Here is a 20,359-nt window from a genome sequence, read left to right as displayed (position 1 = left end):
GGCACTCACAACGCAGTTTTAGGCATTACAGGTGTGAAACCTAGGAATGATGACGCCCCACCTTGCGGCAGGTACATCTGAATCCGAGCAAGTGTTTCGTGTCTGCACAATGAACAATTTTGTGTTACCAGAAGGTGCAATCTTAGTAGCAGCTGAGGGCGATAAGGCCACGACAAGCAAAATGAGGGGTTGGGGGTTAAATTTGGCTGCCCTTCCCAGGGAAACTCTATACTAGCTACAGGATGGGGTAATTTCTGAACTCTGTGCTTGGGAGGGCCGTACCCTATAGGTCTTGAGTGAGCGGAAGCTAAATATAGAACAACTCAACCTACAACATGACGACCTGGTTGCATAGGCCCAGGGATTTGAACAGGCTGTGGAGGAGGCATGTAGCAGCATACCGGAGTTGGCTGTACCAGTGGTACTCCCAACAAGAAACAAGATTCACCAACTGGTGGCTGGAGTTTGTAAGGCCCAGGAGGAGGCAACGAAAGTTCAGTTGGAGCTAAACCTATAGATCGCAAAGCTGCGATTGAAGGCACAACCCTCCATGCCCCCAGAAGTCAGAGAGTAGCGTGCCTGCACTATCCAAATAGGGCTGGATAAAATTAGCCAGGAAACATAGGATTGCACCAGGCTGTTGGAGCAAGCACTCACCACACTTATGCACCTGCAGGAAGACTCGAATCTGCAACACCTAGAGGCCAAGATGTGCGAGTTACAGTGGGAGTATGACAGTGTTCGGGGTACCGTGCAGACGGTTGCCCTTACTTAATGACTTGCTCGACTACAACAGACAAAGGCACTGTTATAGACATTTTTGTGCCTTACAGCTCTAAGCATGAAATGTCCATAAACCAAGGGATCCTAAGTCCCTAAAGGTTTTGTTCCAGCTCCTAAAGAAACAAGGTCAACAAATTACAGCTTCTCCCAGAAGTTCTCCACCAGAAACTGCTCAGAACTAGTCAAATCAGGATCATATCAGCTGCTCCACTGGCTAGCTACGTTGCAAAGCACCCAAATACACTGGCTAGGTGCATTGCAACGCACTTGAATGCACTACCAGGGTGCGTTGAGCGGGAAATGAAAAGTGGCAGAGTCATTCCACGAGGTGGAGAGACAATGGAAGCTTCCAGAATCTTCTCCAATGACACTTGTCTCACTGAATTCGACCAGTGATGAGTAAGAGGCTCTCAGTCTCCAAGTGGAAGTAAGAACTGACAGAGATAGGCCACTAATCAATTCATGAGCTGACTCATCCTCTTTGCATACATCTATATATGGATCCCTCACCAAGAGATCCAGAGGCTGGAATTTTGTACATTGCAGAGAATTGCTGTTGGTTTTGAGATAGAGATCAGAGTATTGGGTGATTTATGCTTTGTTGGAGGTGAAGAGGGGATTTTATGCCGGGAGGTTGATGCTGGATCAGGAATCATCGGTTGTAACTCCTCCTGGATCTTCTTGTTTTTTCAATAAAACTATTTGAGTTTCTCCTACATGCTTGTATATCACTGATGTTTGTTATATTTGTATGTTTTGCTTAAATCTGATCCTAAGCTTTTTATGAACATAAATCCATGTCTTTGTGTAGTTTCCTTCTTCTGTGGTCTTGCAGGAACTTGGTGATGCTGGGCAAGTAAGGGAGCAGGTAGCTGGAAGCTGTCAAAGAGGAGAGAGACTGGATCAAAGGACTAGCGCAAGACACAGGTTGGTTCATCCTATTTCTCCTCGTTTATAGTTCATAAAGGAGAATACAAGAGTAGTTTTCCTTGTTTGTTTCTGAGGTCACTGTCACAACCTAGTGGGATAGGGTCGTTCTGAATAGACACTTTTCCCGATAACAAAATGGCGACTCCGTCGGGGATCGTGTCTAGTTAGTTTGTTTGTGTTTCTCTTGTTGTTCGTCTCATAAACTTAGAAGTAGCGAATCGAACTGCATTTTCCATTTACAAATGGAAAGTAGACATCTGCTACTTCAATCCATTCACTGGATCTGTTTATGATCTGAACAGCTGATTCACAAGTGATCTGATTACCCTTTGTGATAGCTCTTAAACCTCTTTTAAATCAACCCTCTGATTGTGCATTACTGATTGCTTTTACCCGGCCAAAAACCATAGATTAAACTGCAAACCGTGACCCAGAACCTGGAGAGAAATCTCGTTTCTGCCCCAGCGCAGGCTCTGTGAAGAGATTCTGCATTTCAACGTAGTTCCCGAGAGGGCTACCTGCGTTGCAATCCAGTTTCTCTGTGTAGCAGGTGCGTTGATCAGCTTAGCCCTGTGCAGCTGAGGTTCTTTGCTCATTTTTTCCAGTTTTGCCTCTGATTTTTGCAGCCTGTGATCAGTGTGTGTGTTTGTTTAAAAGCCCCTTTTCTTTGCCTTAATTCCGCCTCAGTTGTATAAAAGAAACTGTATCTGTTTTTGTGTGTTTGTTACGTCATTTACAGTTTCCCATTGCAAAGTAGACTAGTCATACTGTCGTCCTTTGATTTAGATCTGTCGTAAGTGTCGATTTTGATCTTAGGAGAAAGTTTATTTGCTGTTGACAGTCGATTATGCTTTTACTTTTTCCTTTGGCTTGAATTTGTGAATTTCTAGTGTCGAAACAAGTGTTTATTTCAAAATCATCAGGTGTCGTAATCGTCTCTACCTTTTGATTTCGAAAAGAAGCTTGTTTGTGTTTTTCACTTGAAAGCGAATTCAAATTTGTACAACAACTTTCTTTTTAGGCATCAATATTAAGAAAGTGAAAAACAAATACATGCACATGTGCATTTTCATACTGACAGTCTGTTTGGCTTGATTTAGGAAAAGTGCATTTACAGTGTGCTCTTTTCTCTTTGAGAAAAGATTGTGTCTTTCTTTTCCCCTTGTAGCTAGGATTTTCATTGCTGAAAAGAGATAAAAGCTTGCTTATCATCTTTAGATTGCATTTTAGGAATTATATCTACATCTCGTGGTGAACCCAAAAGGAAAACTTCATAAGAAATATCAACCTAAAATAAATTCAATGAACTTAACAACGCTTTGTAACTTAACGCACAACATTTAGAGGTCTAGGCTAGAGACGTATTCCGGCGTCGTAAAGCCTGGTAACTGTTGTCCTCACTGATGGTTGGGTGATTCCTCCACTTTGAGACGATAAGTGCCATTACGGACTTGTGCTCCCACGTACCGTCGAGTATATATTGGGAGACCCCTATAGGCATAAAACCTTTATCCATAGGAAGCCGTGTTGGCCGCCCTACTGATCGCAATGCACCGAACACAGCATTCGGGAAGATTGACTGCAGTACCGTAAAAAGTATTCTGCAGTTTTGCGATTGGTTTGGTACTCCCTCTATCTAGACCTCCAGAGTAGTCCCTTTCGTTCCTTTTCATACTCCTTAACGGAAAAGGTCCATCTGAGCACTTGTCACTTCAGGCTCATTAAAAATCGAAGGAGACTAGAGTCATCTTTTGTTTTTTCTCGACTCTTTAAAACTGAAAAAACAAGTTGTGTCAAAAGCGTCTAAAATTCATTTAATATGGAAACATACTTTCCCTTTTATTTTAGTTGATCGAGTAAACCACAATCGTGGAAGAAAGTCAATTGAAACCCCGTCGTTCGCGGAGGCTTACGAGTCAACCATCTTTGTCTCCGGAAGCGAAACCAGTACGGACAAAGCAAACTCATTTAACCGGATCCAAGTCTCCTATCAAAGTTAGAACAAGTGTTCCAACGACATTAGAGACTCCGGTTACTCCAAACATTTCTGGAATCCCTGCCTCAACAGAAGAAGTTCAACAGCCACAGAAGGATAGTGGTACTGATCCTAGTTTGAGAACAAACACTTGTGTTACTGAACCAGTTCCATCTATAACCGGTTCAGAGAGTCTTACTCTTCAAACATCTGTCGCTACCTCTTCGGCACCAGAAATATTTTACGGACCTGACGGTCTTCCCCTTCCACCTGGTCTGATTGCGATAGAAGAAATTGTAGAAGATCCTCAAGCAAGTACTCCAACGCATTTTGGAATCAGGATCACTCTATTTCCTTCGACATCAGAAGTTAGTCTACCACCAGCGGAAGTTCCTGTAGAATCGCTAGGTAATCTTTTGGATAGAATACAAATGTCTGAACAACCGTCAACATCTAGGACTGTGTCTTCTGACACAGCGACGGCAGAACTCCCTGCTGTCACTCCGACAATGTTCGCCGGCATACCATCTGTCCCGACTAGCTCACAACCGCTAGAAGGAGCCCATCCAGGGGCTATTTCGACAGTCTGGTCCATTCCTGTTTGTTCATCCGGAATTATATCCGGAAACTCTTATGTTGAGTCTCAACAAATTGATCCATTTGGAGGTCAATTTGGGCAGTCTGGTCCCCAAGGGCAAACAATTCCCTTGAGTTCTGGATTACCACCGTATGGGGGGCAGTACGCCCTTTCATTACCACCTCCGGGAGGATATCCATACGGGAGTTCACAACAACATTCAGGTTATACTGGAATTAGCTCAAGTGGTTGGGTACCTATACTACCTCAACAACCAAGGGTTGTATATTTGATGCAACAATGCGTACCTGTGTCGAACATACCGACTACGCCAGCTATTGTAACTGTGTCGCAAGTTCAAGCGCTGCCTGTTGTATATCAACCTCAAGTTTCTCAGGTTGTAATGCAACAACCCATTGACCTTGCGACTCAACCACAATCGCCAACTAGTGGGACGACACAGGCCCAGACGGGTACAATTACCCCTCACCTTGGTCAAACGGTTAGTATCGGGCAACAACACATGGCTTCACAACCGTGGCTGGTGCAATACCAACAACCACAATTCCAACGAGTATACCAAGGTGCTGAGCAGCAGATATTTGCAAACAGTGGACAGCCGTACATTCAAAACGGTCAAAATCAACCATTTTATAATGGTCAAGTCCACCAACCTTATCAAACATACCAGCATCAAATGCATTATGCTGGTATGCAAAGACCAACTACTCAGGCGATTCCATCGTATCCTGGGTATGCTTCACCTAACCTGAATCAACAGTTACCATTCGTGGCAACTTTAGAGTTACCTGATTTAAACCGGTTAACAAATGATCCAATTGCTTACGCCCCTTGGTGGCCAGCAATTCCACATAAGCTTCCATCAGATATTCCTAAATTTAATGGAAATCCGGGTGAAGATCCATCGAATCACGTGATGACATTTCATCTATGGTGTTCATCAAACACTTTAAATGATGATTCGATAAGACTTCACCTTTTACAGAGGACGTTAACGGGTCCAGCGACAAAATGGTACATTGAATTGCCTAGAGCTTCGTTCGACAACTTCAGCACCTTAGCCACAACCTTTTTAACCCATTTTTAGTTACCGATAAGGTATGAAACAGGAACGAAACTGCTTACCAACTTTAAACAGACAACAGCCACTCACATATCTGATCATATACATGAGTGGCGACGTCGTCGTAGGATGGTAAAAACGTACGTTCCCGATCAGCTATTAGCTGAATGGTTTATCAAGTCATTACTGCCTTCCATCACGGAAGATGTGGCAAAGGGGGGAGTCGTAATGGAAGAGCAAGTAATCGCTCATGCACAATATTTGGACTTGATTTACACTCAGTCCGGCACGCTCTACGACAAAATACCTGACACCCCTAGACCGGAATTCTCAATTCCTCCTCCTCCTAAATCGAACAATGACTCTCACGCCGGCGATGGCGTGATTGGCACGACAGACACGAAATCGACAAAGGCTACGTCCAAGAAGGCCCGTAAGATTTCAGGTCAAAATGCAAAAGACGAACTTCTTGCTTCAGAAGTAGATGCCGTATCGACAGATAAGGGCAAAGAAACCAAACAACCAGGAAGTAAGAAGAAAGGCAAAGGGAAGAAAAAGAAACAGGACGAGAAATCGCCTGAAAAATCTTCTTCAAACCCTACTGGAAATAGGAAACCCCATGCAGGGTGTCATATATGCGATGAGGATCATTGGACGAAAGAATGTCCATACAAAGCTGAGCTTAAGAGATTCTTTAAAAGTTCGAAAATCTCAGCAGTGTTAACTAATTCGTTTCCGAATCCAGGAACAAATCTGGTTGAAAGTGGAAATGCTTCCCTGTCTCAAGTGCCAATGTTGTCGATTTCAAAACAGCAGAATGATGCTTTGATTTCGACAAGGAACAAAGATTACGGGAATCCGAACCTATCGAACAACAAGGATAAAGATCAACCGAGTAGTTCGACAACAACTTCGACAGAACTTGTACAACCCACCATCCCTGAATTGACAATAAAACCGCCGAAGGGAGTAGTACACAAGTCGACATTTAATCCATGCGCTAGAGCGGCGCAACATTATAACATAGTGGAAGATTTGGCCCAATCGCCATCCGCTATGTCGACTCTTGAAGTACTACAAAATTACCCATCCCAAAGGCAGGCTTTGTTATTGGCCATTGGTGGGATTGATCCAAAGGATTCCAATCTTGTATCCTTCGACCACAAAGGGTACGATCCTCAGTTACCAGCTCAATTAGCTTTCCTTGTTCAAGTGAAAGCCCTCAACAAAACTGTTCACCGAACGATTATTGATGAGGGGGCATCTACATGTATTATGTCGATGAGTTGCTGGAAAACTTTAGGATCTCCAACCTTGTCACGATCTGCAACAACATTAAAAGCATTCGACGGAAGGACATATACCCCATACGGTATCCTAAATAACTTGAAAGTTGAACTAGGAGGGAAAACAGTAGAAATAGATGTTGAAGTCATCGATGGGAATCTTGATTACAACATCCTACTAGGACGACCATGGATATATGCCATGGCAGTTGTTGTGTCGACCTATTTTAGAAAGATTGCATTTCCCTTTCAGGGAGGGATTACAATCGTCGACCAACAAAGCTTCCTCCCCAATGGTTCTCAAGTTACAGGAAGCATTCCCATGATCCATGGAATCCCCCATTCGCTTCAGAATATCGAAGTAGGCCTACTAAAAGATCCTATACTAATGGGAACTTTCGCTCTTCCACCTCCAATCAATCTGGCGGAAGTAGCGTCGATAGGAACCTGCAACATGATATCTTCCACGAAGATCTCAGAAAGCGATATCAACATGGATCATGCAATGGTTTTGCCCCCGAGCCCAATAGAAATATTATAGCAATCAATGTTTCGGGCATGGGAGGCAAACCCAAATCAACGCTCATCAAGCGTTTGGATGGATAGGTCTAGAGAATATGGTACTCCTTCAGATACTTGGTCGCAAGTGCATGACACTGACGAAGGAATTATCCAAGCTATGGTAGTTGAAGGAGCACCATGGAATGATTCCCACCATCGTTCTTTTCTTCCGAATTATGAAGAAGATACTCAAAATGACCTCTACCATCCTTCAGTAGTTGATTTTCTATCAAATACTGTAAATACGGTGGATTCCGAGCGAAAATTATCCAACATAGAAGAGACTATAGCCATAAAAATCTCGACCAAAACAGATGTTGTAGAGAATATTTATGTCGGCAAATGTTGTTCTCCATCAGAACTGGAAGTATATAACGCTCTTTTTCGCGAATTCAGAGATGTCTTTGCTTGGTCATACAGTGAAATGCCGGGCATCGACTCGATTATCGTTGAACACGAAATTAAGATGTATCCAGATGTTAAACCGGTACAGCAACGGCTGAGGCAGGTTCACCCCAAGAAAGCCGCTGCCATTAAGGCAGAAGTTGAAAAACTCCTACATGCTGGTTTCATCTACCCGGTTCCGCTAACCGATTGGGTATCGAATATTGTCCCAGTTATGAAAAAACAAGGGACAATTAGAGTGTGCGTCAATTATAGGGATGTAAATCAAGCTTGTCCAAAAGATAACTACCCTACACCCTTCATTGACCAGATAATTGATGAATGTGCCAGATGTGAACTCTTCTCATTCATGGATGGATTCTCCGGGTATAATCAAATAAATATCCGCCCACAGGACCAGTCAAAGACTGCATTCATTTGTCCGTGGGGCACATTCGCATATCGAAAATTACCCTTTGGTTTAAAGAACGTAGGGGCGACGTTTCAGAGGGCAATGAATTATGCATTCCATGACATCAAAAACATCGTTCAACCTTACCTCGACGACCTTCCGGCTCGTTCGCGAAAGCAGACTGATCATCCGCAGCATTTAAGAGCGATATTTCTACATTGCCGACACTACAAGATACGACTCAATCCGCACAAATGTGTATTTTGCGTTAGTTCTGGTCGTTTACTTGGCTTTGTAGTCTCCAAGGATGGGATTCGTCTCGACCCTTGTAAGGTCCAGGCAATAATAAATTTGCCTCCACCTTCAAATTTTCTTCAGATTCAGAAACTCCAAGGGAAAGCAAACTTTCTGAGGAGGTTCATTCCAAATTACACCGAACTTACTAAAGGTTATACACGTCTTTTGAAAAAGGGGGTACCCTTTGTCTGGGATCAGGTCGCGCAAGCTTCCTTTGATGCTTTAAAAGATTCCCTAATGAAAGCATCATTAATGTACGCCCCCGATTACCAAAGAGATTTTAACCTGTATCTAGCTGCAGCAGATACGACCATCGCAATGGTTTTAGTTCAAGAAGTCGATGGAATTGAACATCCTATATATTATTTAAGTAAGAACTTAAATGATACAGAAAGCAAATATTCTTATGTTGAAAAACTAGCGCTTGCAGCTGTTCAAGCGATACAAATATTTCGACACTATGTCCTCTTTCGGAAAACTACCATTCTGTCAGATTGCAACCCCATGACTTATGTATTGTCACGACAGTTGCTGGGGGGAAAATATTCAAAATGGATAGCAATCCTTCAAGAGTTTGATCTGAAATTTGTGAAATCCAAGTCAAAGAAATCTCTAGTTTTCGCATAATTATTATGCGACCTCCCATCGTCGTCCAATGATGAAACATCCGAAGAATCAATCGTGGATGAAAGTTTGTTTCTGATATATACAAGCAATGAGTGGTATGGGGATATAATCATTTATCTCCAAACCCAAAAATTTAGGCCAAATACCTCTCACTCGGAACAAAAACGTATTCGATACCAAGCAAAAGACTACATGATCGTCGGTGATACACTTTACCGTCGTGGTATTGATACGGTTCTGAGAAGGTGCCTCACCCATGAGGAAGCTGAAAAAGCCCTGAATGAGTGTCATTCAGGTGCGTGTGGGGGGCATCAATCTGGATATGCTACAGCACAAAAATCTTACGAGCAGGATACTTTTGGCCAACAATGTTCAAAGATTGCATAACCGCAGTCAAAAGTTGCCATGCTTGTCAAATTTTTGATAGAAAAACCAGAAGACCACCCGCACCTTTACAACCAATAATTGCTGTTGGGCCATTCTCCAAATGGGGCATCGATTTCATGACATGTAACCCCACCTCGACCGGGGGGCATGGGTATATTATAGTCGCAGTTGACTATTTTACCAAATGGGCCGAGGCGATGCCTACATTAGATAATACTGGTGAAACAACTGCCCTTTTCTTTTTCAATCATGTAGTCGCCAGATTCAACGTACCACAGGCTATAGTCACAGATCATGGATCGCATTTTCACAATCACATGATGGTTGAATTAGCTGCCAAACTAGGGCTATCTCACGACAGCTCTACTCCATATTATCCGCAGGCCAACGGACAAGTTGAAGCGATCAACAAGGTCCTAAAGCACATGCTGCAAAGGATGATCAGAGTTCACAAAAGAAGATGGCACCTAATCCTGTACTCAGCTTTGTGGGCTTACCGAACATCGGTAAGGAATGCAACTGGGTTTACACCCTTCCAACTGGTATACGGCCTGGAAGCAGTCTTACCAGTCCAGTGTGAAATCTCGTCTCTCAAACTCGCAATTGATCTCCTCCCTGGAACTTCAGAAGAAGAAGCTCGTTTCTTGGAATTAATCCAATTGGATGAAACCCGTCGTGACACCGCGTTGGCTAACGAAGCCCATAAGAAACGAGTCAAGGCGCAGTTCGACAAAAATGTCAAACCCCGTGTCTTCTCGGAAGGTGACTTGGTCCTGCTTTACGACCAAGAATCCGATAAGTTGGGAGCAAGTAAATTTAACTATTTATGGATGGGCCCCTATATTGTTAAACGTGTGTTAGCGAAAGGATCCTACGAGTTGATGGATTATGACGGAATTCCACTGGCGCAACCTCGTAATGGGTTGTACCTCAAACGTTACTATGCCTAGTAGTAACCAATATGATTTTGTTATATTTTTGTTTTCGCTAAGAGTGTTTGTTTTGGTCGAGTAATCCACCTTTTTACATTTATTGCAGATGTAAAACCCATTGGAACCATGTGTTGGATATGCTGACGGAGCAAGTCGTAGTTCGCGGAACCTGTCCTCCGCAGCCTGGGCCATTTTTGATCCAAGCGGCGAGTTAGTAAGTTTCAGAGGTGTATGTGTTGGTCGATCAATGAACAATATCGCTGAATATAGCGCGTTGATAGAACTTCTCTCTGATGCCATCGCTCATGGTATACGCCGACTAATCGTCAGGCTAGACTCATAGCTCGTAATACTACAATTCAATGGTATATATTCCGTCCGAAACCCAGCTATTTATCGCATGTTCCTAAGGGTTAAGATTTTGGAAAGACAATTTGATCTTATTCAATACCAACATATTTCCAGAAACTTAAACACATTAAACGAATCGTTAGCAAACTATGTGTTAGATAGACATTAGCAACATTTATAAAAAGAAACACATCATCAATGTTTTACATGTGGATCACATAACTCAACCAGAATAAAACTCCGAAAATCAAAAATACATATATAGCTGTTTATGTTTTACACATAATGGTCTGTAACCAAGACAAAATCGGTCACACGACCCAAAACTCAAAATGCTAGGGGGCACCCTAGTCTAATGATGCTCGTGATAGCAAGTCACAGCCTGTGCGATCATGCGTAAAAGACGAGTCCATCATCTGGGCACACCAGTAGTATGCCGTTGTAGCTGCAAAGGTAGCTCGTCGATCCTCACATCTGGAATACCGAGAGTAAGGCTCTCAACCTGCTCCTGCACAACTGTAAGAGTCTCGGCCACATCAAGGTCGCGAAGAATAACCCTTCCGGCGGCCTCTCCTGCTGGGGCAACAGCTGGTACTCTCAGGCGAATTACTGGACGAACAGGACCAACATCTGCTTGTACACATGAGTTTGATTAGAGTCTTGATAGAACAAAGCACAAGGACATTATAAACAAAAATAGTAAACAGCAATATGGTCAGAGATTTTACCAATAGCACCCCACTGCTCGCCATCCAGCAGTACCAAATCTGGATCACCCCGGAAGTCCATGCCAGCATATGGATACTCGGAATAAACCATCTCCTGACGATCAAACCACCTGAAGAAGGTATCAGAAAATGAAATCTGAGACTGACCAGCATGCCTAGACATATGGTCAACCCATCTCTGCATACGTGGTTCACTAGGAGAAGGTAAATCGAGTGCAATGTACTGTGGCTGCATCAATGGTATCTTCTCCAAGGCAAAGGCGGTCAAAATAGAACCGAACCCAAAGTTCTTAACCTCCCGTTCTTTATCTTGGTCAACTGTTCTTTCATTACAAGAAGTACTGCGTCGCACCAGTTGAACACCTTCGGTTGGAGGCATTCCAAGGCATGCTGCATATAGGATCTGTTGGCTACATGAAGAGACGCGCTACCGGCCATCCTACCAAAAGTAAATAGGATAGTCCTAAGGGACCTATCAGTGACATCATGGATGATGATCTTACCGTCTTTACTCGGCTGAGATCCTTCCCTGCAATACTAGCGGACATAATCTCTCATGGAATCGCCTCCTCGGGCCGAACCTGACAAAGAGATGGGGGCACCCTGCCTCGACAAGCCAGTCAAGAAATAGATGTCTACTGCAGTCAAGGGGATAGATTTACCCCTAATTTGGAAAACCTGGTTGATAGGATCCCAAGAGTCAAGCAAATACTTCAGTAAGTTAATCTGCTGTCTCATGCTAGAGATGCGGAAGAACTTCAGCAAGCCACAATTCCGCAATGCGTTCACTGTAACAGGATCATGTAGGGCAATCATGTCATCTTCTTCATGTTCTCGTTCTCGCCATGTAAGGGTCATTTTGCTCCAAGATCTCTCCAAAAACAAACAATAGAGGAGATTAGATCCTGATTTTGATGAGAAACAGGGAAAAATTCCACCAAAAACTGTGCAACAAATCCTCTTTCTACGCCCAACGCACCTGCAGCAGTGTTATAGGTGCGTTGAATGTCAAACTGCCTTCATACAGGCCATCATTCAACGCAGGTTTTGATGTGTACCAGGTGCGTTGATGGCAGAACGAACCCATCAAACCCCAGGGGCTCAGAAAAGCAGGGAATAAAGCATAGAATGCAAAAAGGAAACCATGAAATGAAAGAGCTCAGGTTTAGCTCCTACCTGGTCCAGACGGCGCCGAGAATCGTCCGCAGAATCTCCCGAAATCAACTGATGAAAATCGAGGGGGAAAACACCTCCAAAGCTCCAAAAAACCAAGTTCAAATGAAATGGTAAAATGAGAGGTAAAAAACACTTTTTAATTACTTTTACGTAGTTCGAAGTAAAGTATTAGCGTTTTAATCTCGTTTTCAAAGCAAATATTGTTCATTTCTAACTAGTTTGATGAAGCAGTTGAAAAATACAGTACTATCTTTGGAAGGACAAAGCTATTTATGGTAAAAAATCAAAGCAAGACCATAAGATCGAGCAGTTTTAGCGCATAGTTCAAGCTCGTTAAAAAATAAACATAAGACCGAGCAAATGTTTCCACCCACGTTTAAGCTCGTTAAAAAATGAACTATCCCCAGGTAAATAACCACCGTGAATGAAGCATTTTCAGCCATTAAAGCCTTGGTCGTGTTTGCACCATCACCTCCACTTTTCCATTGGCCAATCATTCACCTCCATTTGACTGTTTACCCATTTTGAGGAACGGCTGCGAAGAGTGATTTCACTAGCCATCCTTGTGACACTGCTGTGATTGGAAAATTCCAAACCTTACATGGAATCAGCTGCTACCCATTTTTATCACTCGTTCCTCAAAAGACGAGTATTCTTTAAGCTCTTTTCATCTGACTCGTAAAATATGAAACGATTGCCGAGTTTTGGCCTTCCAGCTCATTAAAGCGACCGGAAGTGCTATCCATCCTCTAGATTTTAATCTTTTTGTACCTGAGGGATTATTGCACAAAAAGATCGAGCGCTTGTTTTGTTCGGCTCGTTAAAACTATCGAAAACTCATCCCTTCTGTATTGTTTTATACTTTTTCGGACTTAAGGGATTAGATGACGAAAAAGGAACTTTGGAGTTACCTTTACGTACCTTTTCAGACTCTCTAAAAATGAAAAGGACCGAGTTATCTTTGTCGTTAGACTCGTTAAAAAGATTAATAGCGACAAACTTGTCTTTAGGCAAGAACGAGTTTCACTATCGCTAGGCTCGTTAAAACATAGCGATGGGTTTGCCCGAAGGGTAGATTATATAACAAGCATATGTTATCCTCCTCAAGCTTGACAAAAATAAAGAGGTACTGGTCAGCAATGACTGGGGAAAAATTGGGAAGAAAACTCAAAGAAACTTTATTGGTAGCAAGTCGCTCTTGAACATGACACTTCCACTCCGTGCCTGAGTCGGGTTGGGTTGTTTCATTCACCGGTCACATCACCATGGTCACGCCATACCATCCACATTTGGGGTAAATTCTACGAATCCATCACATAAGTGTCGCCGACATGTTCAAGAGAAGTCATCCAGAGAAGTCACCCGTGTCCCATCCACTACCATACATTATACTTCATTCTTTCATGACTGCCACCCTGAACCATATATCACTAGATCATTTTCACCTCCATCAAAATCATTTGCTCCGTTCCGTGTCATTGATGTGGGATTCATTAAGGCCCTCCTTTGACGGATCGCTTCTTGTCGACATCAGCTCATTATCCAAGAAGTTGATCTAGGAACAACCCCTTCAGTACTTTGAAGCTTGCATGCCTCAATGGCAAGTTTCTCACTTCCAGCGACAGGTATACATCAATGACCTTCGACCGAAAGATTTTGCGTGGTGTTCGACGCCAAGTCCTTTATTCACACCACGTGAGTTGTACTGCAGTACCTTGAGGGTCATTATCATTATCGGTGATTCCTCTCATGCTTGTTAACAGTTTACATCATTGACTGGTAATCAAGCGATGTCTTTCCATGTTCGACTTCAAAACATTTCTCACATGGATCGACTTGTACTTCGAGTGAAGATCGGACGAGATTGAAGACCCCGGATCTAGTTTCATCCATCCAGGCTGCGATATATATTCAGGAAAAATAAAGACATTGAAATGTACAACATTACAACACAGATAATCATCCTACCAAAAGGATGATGATTTCATCAGAATCATCAGTCTACCATCAGACGATTGTCTGTCCTATGTACATAAAAAAGAATTTATAAAGCTGAGCATGGGAATGCCCGCCTCAGCTAGATCATGAAAACAGTACGAAGATAATGTATTGTATTGTATCTTATTACAGGTCTCCTCCCAGCATTGAAAGAACTTCGGATCCTCCTAATAAAGCATTTCACCCGATAAACGGCCTCATACTTTAGGGGGCAACTGTTATAGACATTTTTGTGCCTTACAGCTCTAAGCATGAAATGTCCATAAACCAAGGGATCCTAAGTCCCTAAAGGTGTTGTTCCAGCTCCTAAAGAAACAAGGTCAACAAATTACAGCTTCTCCCAGAAGTTCTCCACCAGAAACTGCTTAGAACTAGTCAAATCAGGATCATTTCAGCTGCTCCACTGGCTAGCTGAGTTGCAAAGCACCCAAATACACTGGCTAGGTGTGTTGCAACACACTTGAATGCACTACCAGGGTGCGTTGAGCGGGAAATGACAAGTGGCAGAGTCATTCCACGAGGTGGAGAGACAATGGAAGCTTCCAGAATCTTCTCCAATGACACTTGCCTCACTGAATTCGACCAGTGATGAGTAAGAGGCTCTCAGTCTCCAAGTGGAAGCAAGAACTGACAGAGAGAGGCCACTAATCAATTCATGAGCTGACTCATCCTCTTTGCATACATCTATATATGGATCCCTCACCAAGAGATCCAGAGGCTGGAATTTTGTACATTGCAGAGAATTGCTGTTGGTTTTGAGATAGAGATCAGAGTATTGGGTGATTTATGCTTTGTTGGAGGTGAAGAGGGGATTTTATGTCGGGAGGTTGATGCTGGATCAGGAATCATTGGTTGTAACTCCTCCTGGATCTTCTTGTTTTATCAATAAAACTATTTGAGTTTCTCCTACATGCTTGTATATCACTGATGTTTGTTATATTTGTATGTTTAGCTTAAATCTGATCCTAAGATTTTTATGAACATAAATCCATGTCTTTGTGTAGTTTCCTTCTTCTATGATCTTGCAGGAACTTGGTGACGCTGGGCAAGTAAGGGAGCAGGTAGCTGGAAGCTGTCAAAGAGGAGAGAGACTGGATCAAAGGACTAGCGCAAGACACAGGTTGGTTCATCCTATTTCTCTTCGTTTATAGTTCATAAAGGAAAATACAAGAGTAGTTTTCCCTGTTTGTTTCTGAGGTCACTGTCACAACCCAGTGGGATAGGGTCATTCTGAATAGACACTTTTCCCGATAACAGGCACTGAAGGACCAATTAGACGCCGTGCACCAAGATGAAGCTGTGCTCAAGGAATGCATCCAACCATGGATTGATGAAGCATTCACCATTACAACTACCATTGAAGTGAAGCTGGCACAGATGCAGGCACTTTCTATGATTGGACAGGAAGGTGAACCTATTTCCAAAAGTTTAGAGATTTGGATGCAACAGATACAACATACATCCGAATAGTGTGCTGTGGATACCCAAGTTGCGCGACCTCCTGAATGAACTTCGCACAAAGATCGCCGTGCCAGTAGAGTGACTCGGGACAAGTCGCGATGATTGTGTTGGGGGCTTGTTGGGCAGTGGATCCCCCATAGTATGTTTTTGGGGCTTGAAGCCCAGATTTTGGTCAAGTGTAATGTAAAGACCCCGCGAAATGCAGGCACAGAGTGCAAGAGTCTAGGGTTGTCCACCCTAAGATAATGTAATTTAATGTAGAGTGTGTCGGCCTACCCATGGTCCGCGGACCATGGGATTGTATAAATAGAGCGAGGCTCTAAGTGTAAAGTCAGTCCTAGTCTTAAGTCTTATGATTTTCTTGGATGATGAATTCGTTCTGAGTCTGTAAGTCTGAGTCTTGGGTGGCAGTAGTAGGAAGAGGCTCTACAACTATGTGTGTAGAGGCATGGTAGAGTCCGCAGATGTGTGCGCGGACCCCTGTAGCTTAGTGTGCAGGGTAGAGTTGGGATTGTACTTGAAAAAAGGATTAATAAAAGATAAGTTGATTCTGGAATAATGTGTGTTTATGCTTTTGTTAGATTTATGCATCTCTTTATAGTTTTATGATTGTGCACACTTGTTATGAATGTTAAATGGTTAATGAGAATACTGGGTACACATAATTAAGTCAAGATCTATAATAATAACACCGTAAGGATAAAGGATCTAGATAGAACCTCTTCACGCTCTTTTCAGAGCTGCGTGGACACAGTAACACAAGCTACAAAGAACAGACGGCTACGCGGTGCAGTGCATGCATGCGGGTTCAGTTCGCGAACTTCCTAGACTTCATCAAGACATCCCTAGGGTGCAAAAACCTGGTTCCATCACCCTCCCATACTACCTCAGGTGAGACCTCAGTCCACACGGACTATTGCCAAAAGGGCCTGTAGTTTTGGGATTTGTTTGGCTAAATCACTTCTGAACCTGGGTCAGGCCCCTACAAGCCAACACAGGTGGAGGCTTCATATCATCAGGATTAGAATTGTATACCAAATTGAATCTTGCTGTAAATTATTGGAATGTCTCATTTGCATTTATTTTCATTGAGTTATACTGAGCCAATATCTACAATGGGTTCTTCTTCTCTTGCCAATGAGCTAGGAACAACTCAATCAACCTCTGTGAGTTATTGACAGAATTAGCAGCTAGGCTAAGAAGCCACTTCTTCACATCTCCTGAAAATATCTGAGATATGATTCTCATCTTAGCATCATCTTTATCAATTTCTTCGAGATAAATAAAATCTATCAATTTATCAACATGATGTTGAGATGTGATTTCTAAACACCCATCAAATAGAGGAAGTCTTTGACCATAACTCCGAGGTAAAGCAACAAGTTGAGCAGGTAGTATGAGAGGTGCAAATCGTGCCATGACTGCTAGAGGTAGTGGAGGTACTATAATGGGTTGTGTAGGTAAAGATGATGATACTAATGGAGGTGGTGGAAGAAAGGATGAGGTGGTTGAGGTACTTGGAGATGTAGTAGAGGTACTTGGAGGTGTAGTGTATGTATTTGGAGGTGTAGTGGAGGATGAGAAATTAGTTAAGCATTCATGATGATACTAAATGTAGGCTTTTTCAGTAGTGATTTGGAGCTGGTTAGAAAGACTTTGAAGTTTTTCAAAATTCAACCACAACTTGTGATCAATTCTAGCAGATAGAGATTCTGAAGAATGAGAATGAGATTCAAATTGAAGAGGTTTAGATATTACTTCATAAATGCAAGTCTTAGATTTCGACCTTGAAAGAGACAACTCTAACTGAGTATCAAAAGGAAGCTGCTCAAAAGAAAAATAAATTTCTAGGTAGAGAAGTTGTTCTTTTAATTTTTCAAACTGCACTTTTAGTGATAGGTAATTTAAGTTTTTTGACCAGTTTTTCATGTTGTGTGTGGAGCATGATTGTTCAGAGGTCTTTGTTTTAGCCGGATGTATACCCCAGGAAGTTTTGTACAACCCTCCATGCGGGGGGGTGCGGGGGTGCAGGGGGGCCCATCCCCCCCGGCTGGGGGGTCCGGGGGCCAGTGGTCCCCCGGCGGGGACTTGTAAAATTGCCTTGTAAAAGTATAGTAATTTCTAGTCAATCTAGGCCATTCATTAGGTGGATGATCTCACGATAGAACTTATGTTTAGTTTAGGGTTTTTTGCCCTATAAGGAAACCCCTCTATTTGTATGAGGGTATTGTATTTTGAGGCTGTGTGATAGATGTGTATTCGGTGAGCGAGAAACAGATAGGTGAGACTGTGAGAGAAAACAGAGGATATTACAGCGGATTTGCTGTAGGTTGTGTCTCTTCATTTTGCTGGATAATAGAAAGGAAGGACTGGCTGTTCGGGGTGGACGTAGCCCAAACTGGGTGAACCATGTATATCTGTGTCTCTCTTGTTTTGTGCGTTTCCTGTGTTTATATTTCTGCAATATTTTATGTGTTCCATTGCTCCGTAATATATAATTTTCTAACAACTGGTATCAGAGCCGAAGGTCTATTTGGCTGATAAACTCGCAGGAAAGAAGGGTTCCTGGTTCGAGTGGGAGAAATGGCGGAAGATGGTAAGTTTAGGGTCGAGAAATTTAACGGCCAAAACTTCTCGCTGTGGAAGATGCAGATGGAAGATTATCTGTATCAGAAAGATCTATACCTACCATTGGGTGGAAAAACAAAGATGCCGACGGGTATGAAAGATGAAGAATGGAACCTTCTCGATAGAAAGGCACTCGGAACAATACGGTTGTGCCTTGATGCGTCAGTCGCCTTCAAAATTTCGAAGGAAACCACGACAGAGGGTTTGATGAAGACGTTGTCGAAACTATATGAAAAACCCTCGGCCTCAAACAAGGTATTTCTTATGAAACGGTTATTTAATATGAATATGTCGGAAGGTGGATCTGTTGCAAACCATTTAAATGATTTTAATACAGTTACAAGTCAGTTAAGTTCTGTAGGGGTAAACTTTGATGATGAAGTTAGAGCTCTATTATTCTTGTGCTCATTACCAGAAAGTTGGAATGGTTTGGTAATGGCCATTAGTAACTCCGTTTCTGGATCTAGTACTTTAAAGTTTGATGATGTTTTCGGTGCTATCCTTAGTGAGGAAATGCGACGGAAAAGCTCCGGTGAGACATCGGGAAATGATTTGAGCGCAGAGTCTAGAGGAAGAAAAATGGAAAGAGGAAAGAGCTCAGGATATCGCAGTAAATCAAGGAAAGGCAGATCCAAGTCTAGATCGGGGATAGTGTGCTGGAAATGTGGAAAGAAAGGACACCTAAAGAAATACTGTAGATCTCGGAAGGGAAAAGAAGGAGATGCACAGCAAGAAAACAATCATGAAGCAAATGTGATAGGTGAGGTGTTACAAGATGCTTTGATTCTTTCTTTCGAAAATATTACTGATTCCTGGGTGGTAGATTCAGGGGATTCATTCCATGCCACACCTGATAAGAAATACTTTCATGACTATGTTCAAGGAGATTTTGGACAAGTTCGTCTGGGTGATGATAAACCCTGTAAAATCGTTGGAATGGGTAAGGTTCTTGTAAAACAGCAGAATGGAAACCAATGGCTATTAAAGGAGGTAAGGCATGTTCCAGATCTAAAGAAAAATCTGATTTCAACAGGGCAGTTAGGCGGTGAAAGTTGTGTGACAACTTTCACAGATAAAGCTTGGAAGGTCACTAAAGGAGCCCTGGTAATAGCAAAAGGCGAAAAGGTTGGTACATTGTATTTATGCAATGGTATTTCTAACTCTGTTAATGCTTTAACTTCCAAAGGAGCAGATGCAGCATTATGGCATCATAGGCTCGGACACATGAGTGAAAAGGGGATGAAGATTCTTCACTCAAGAATTTGTTGCCGGGTTTGAAGAATGTTGATTTGGACTTCTGTGAGAATTGCATTTATGGAAAACAGAAGAGAGTCAGATTTCTCAGAGTTGGGAAAGAAAAGAAGAATGAAAAATTAGAGCTTGTGCATACAGATGTATGGGGACCTGCTCAGGTATCATCTCTCGGTGGCTCTCGTTATTATGTTACTTTTATTGATGATGCAACTAGAAAAACTTGGATTTATTGTATTAAGAATAAATCTGATGTATTTGATACTTTCAAGAAATGGAAAGCTTTGGTTGAGATTGAGACAGGAAAGAAATTGAAGTGTCTTAGATCAGATAATGGAGGTGAATATTGCAGCAAAGAGTTTGATAGGTACTGTTCAGAGCATGGAATTCGCAGAGAGAAGACAGTTCCAAGAACACCACAAGAAAATGGTGTGTCAGAAAGGATGAACAGAACAATCATGGAGCGTGCAAGGTGCATGAAATTGCATGCAGGATTACCTTTACAGTTTTGGGCAGATGCTGTAGATACTG

The sequence above is a fragment of the Pinus tabuliformis genome, chromosome 7, assembly GCF_031772625.1.
Source record: "Pinus tabuliformis cultivar Carrire ecotype Pingquan chromosome 7, CPIR1, whole genome shotgun sequence".
In the NCBI taxonomy this organism is placed as follows: Eukaryota; Viridiplantae; Streptophyta; class Pinopsida; order Pinales; family Pinaceae; genus Pinus; species Pinus tabuliformis.
Note: the sequence above shows the minus strand (reverse complement) of the source record.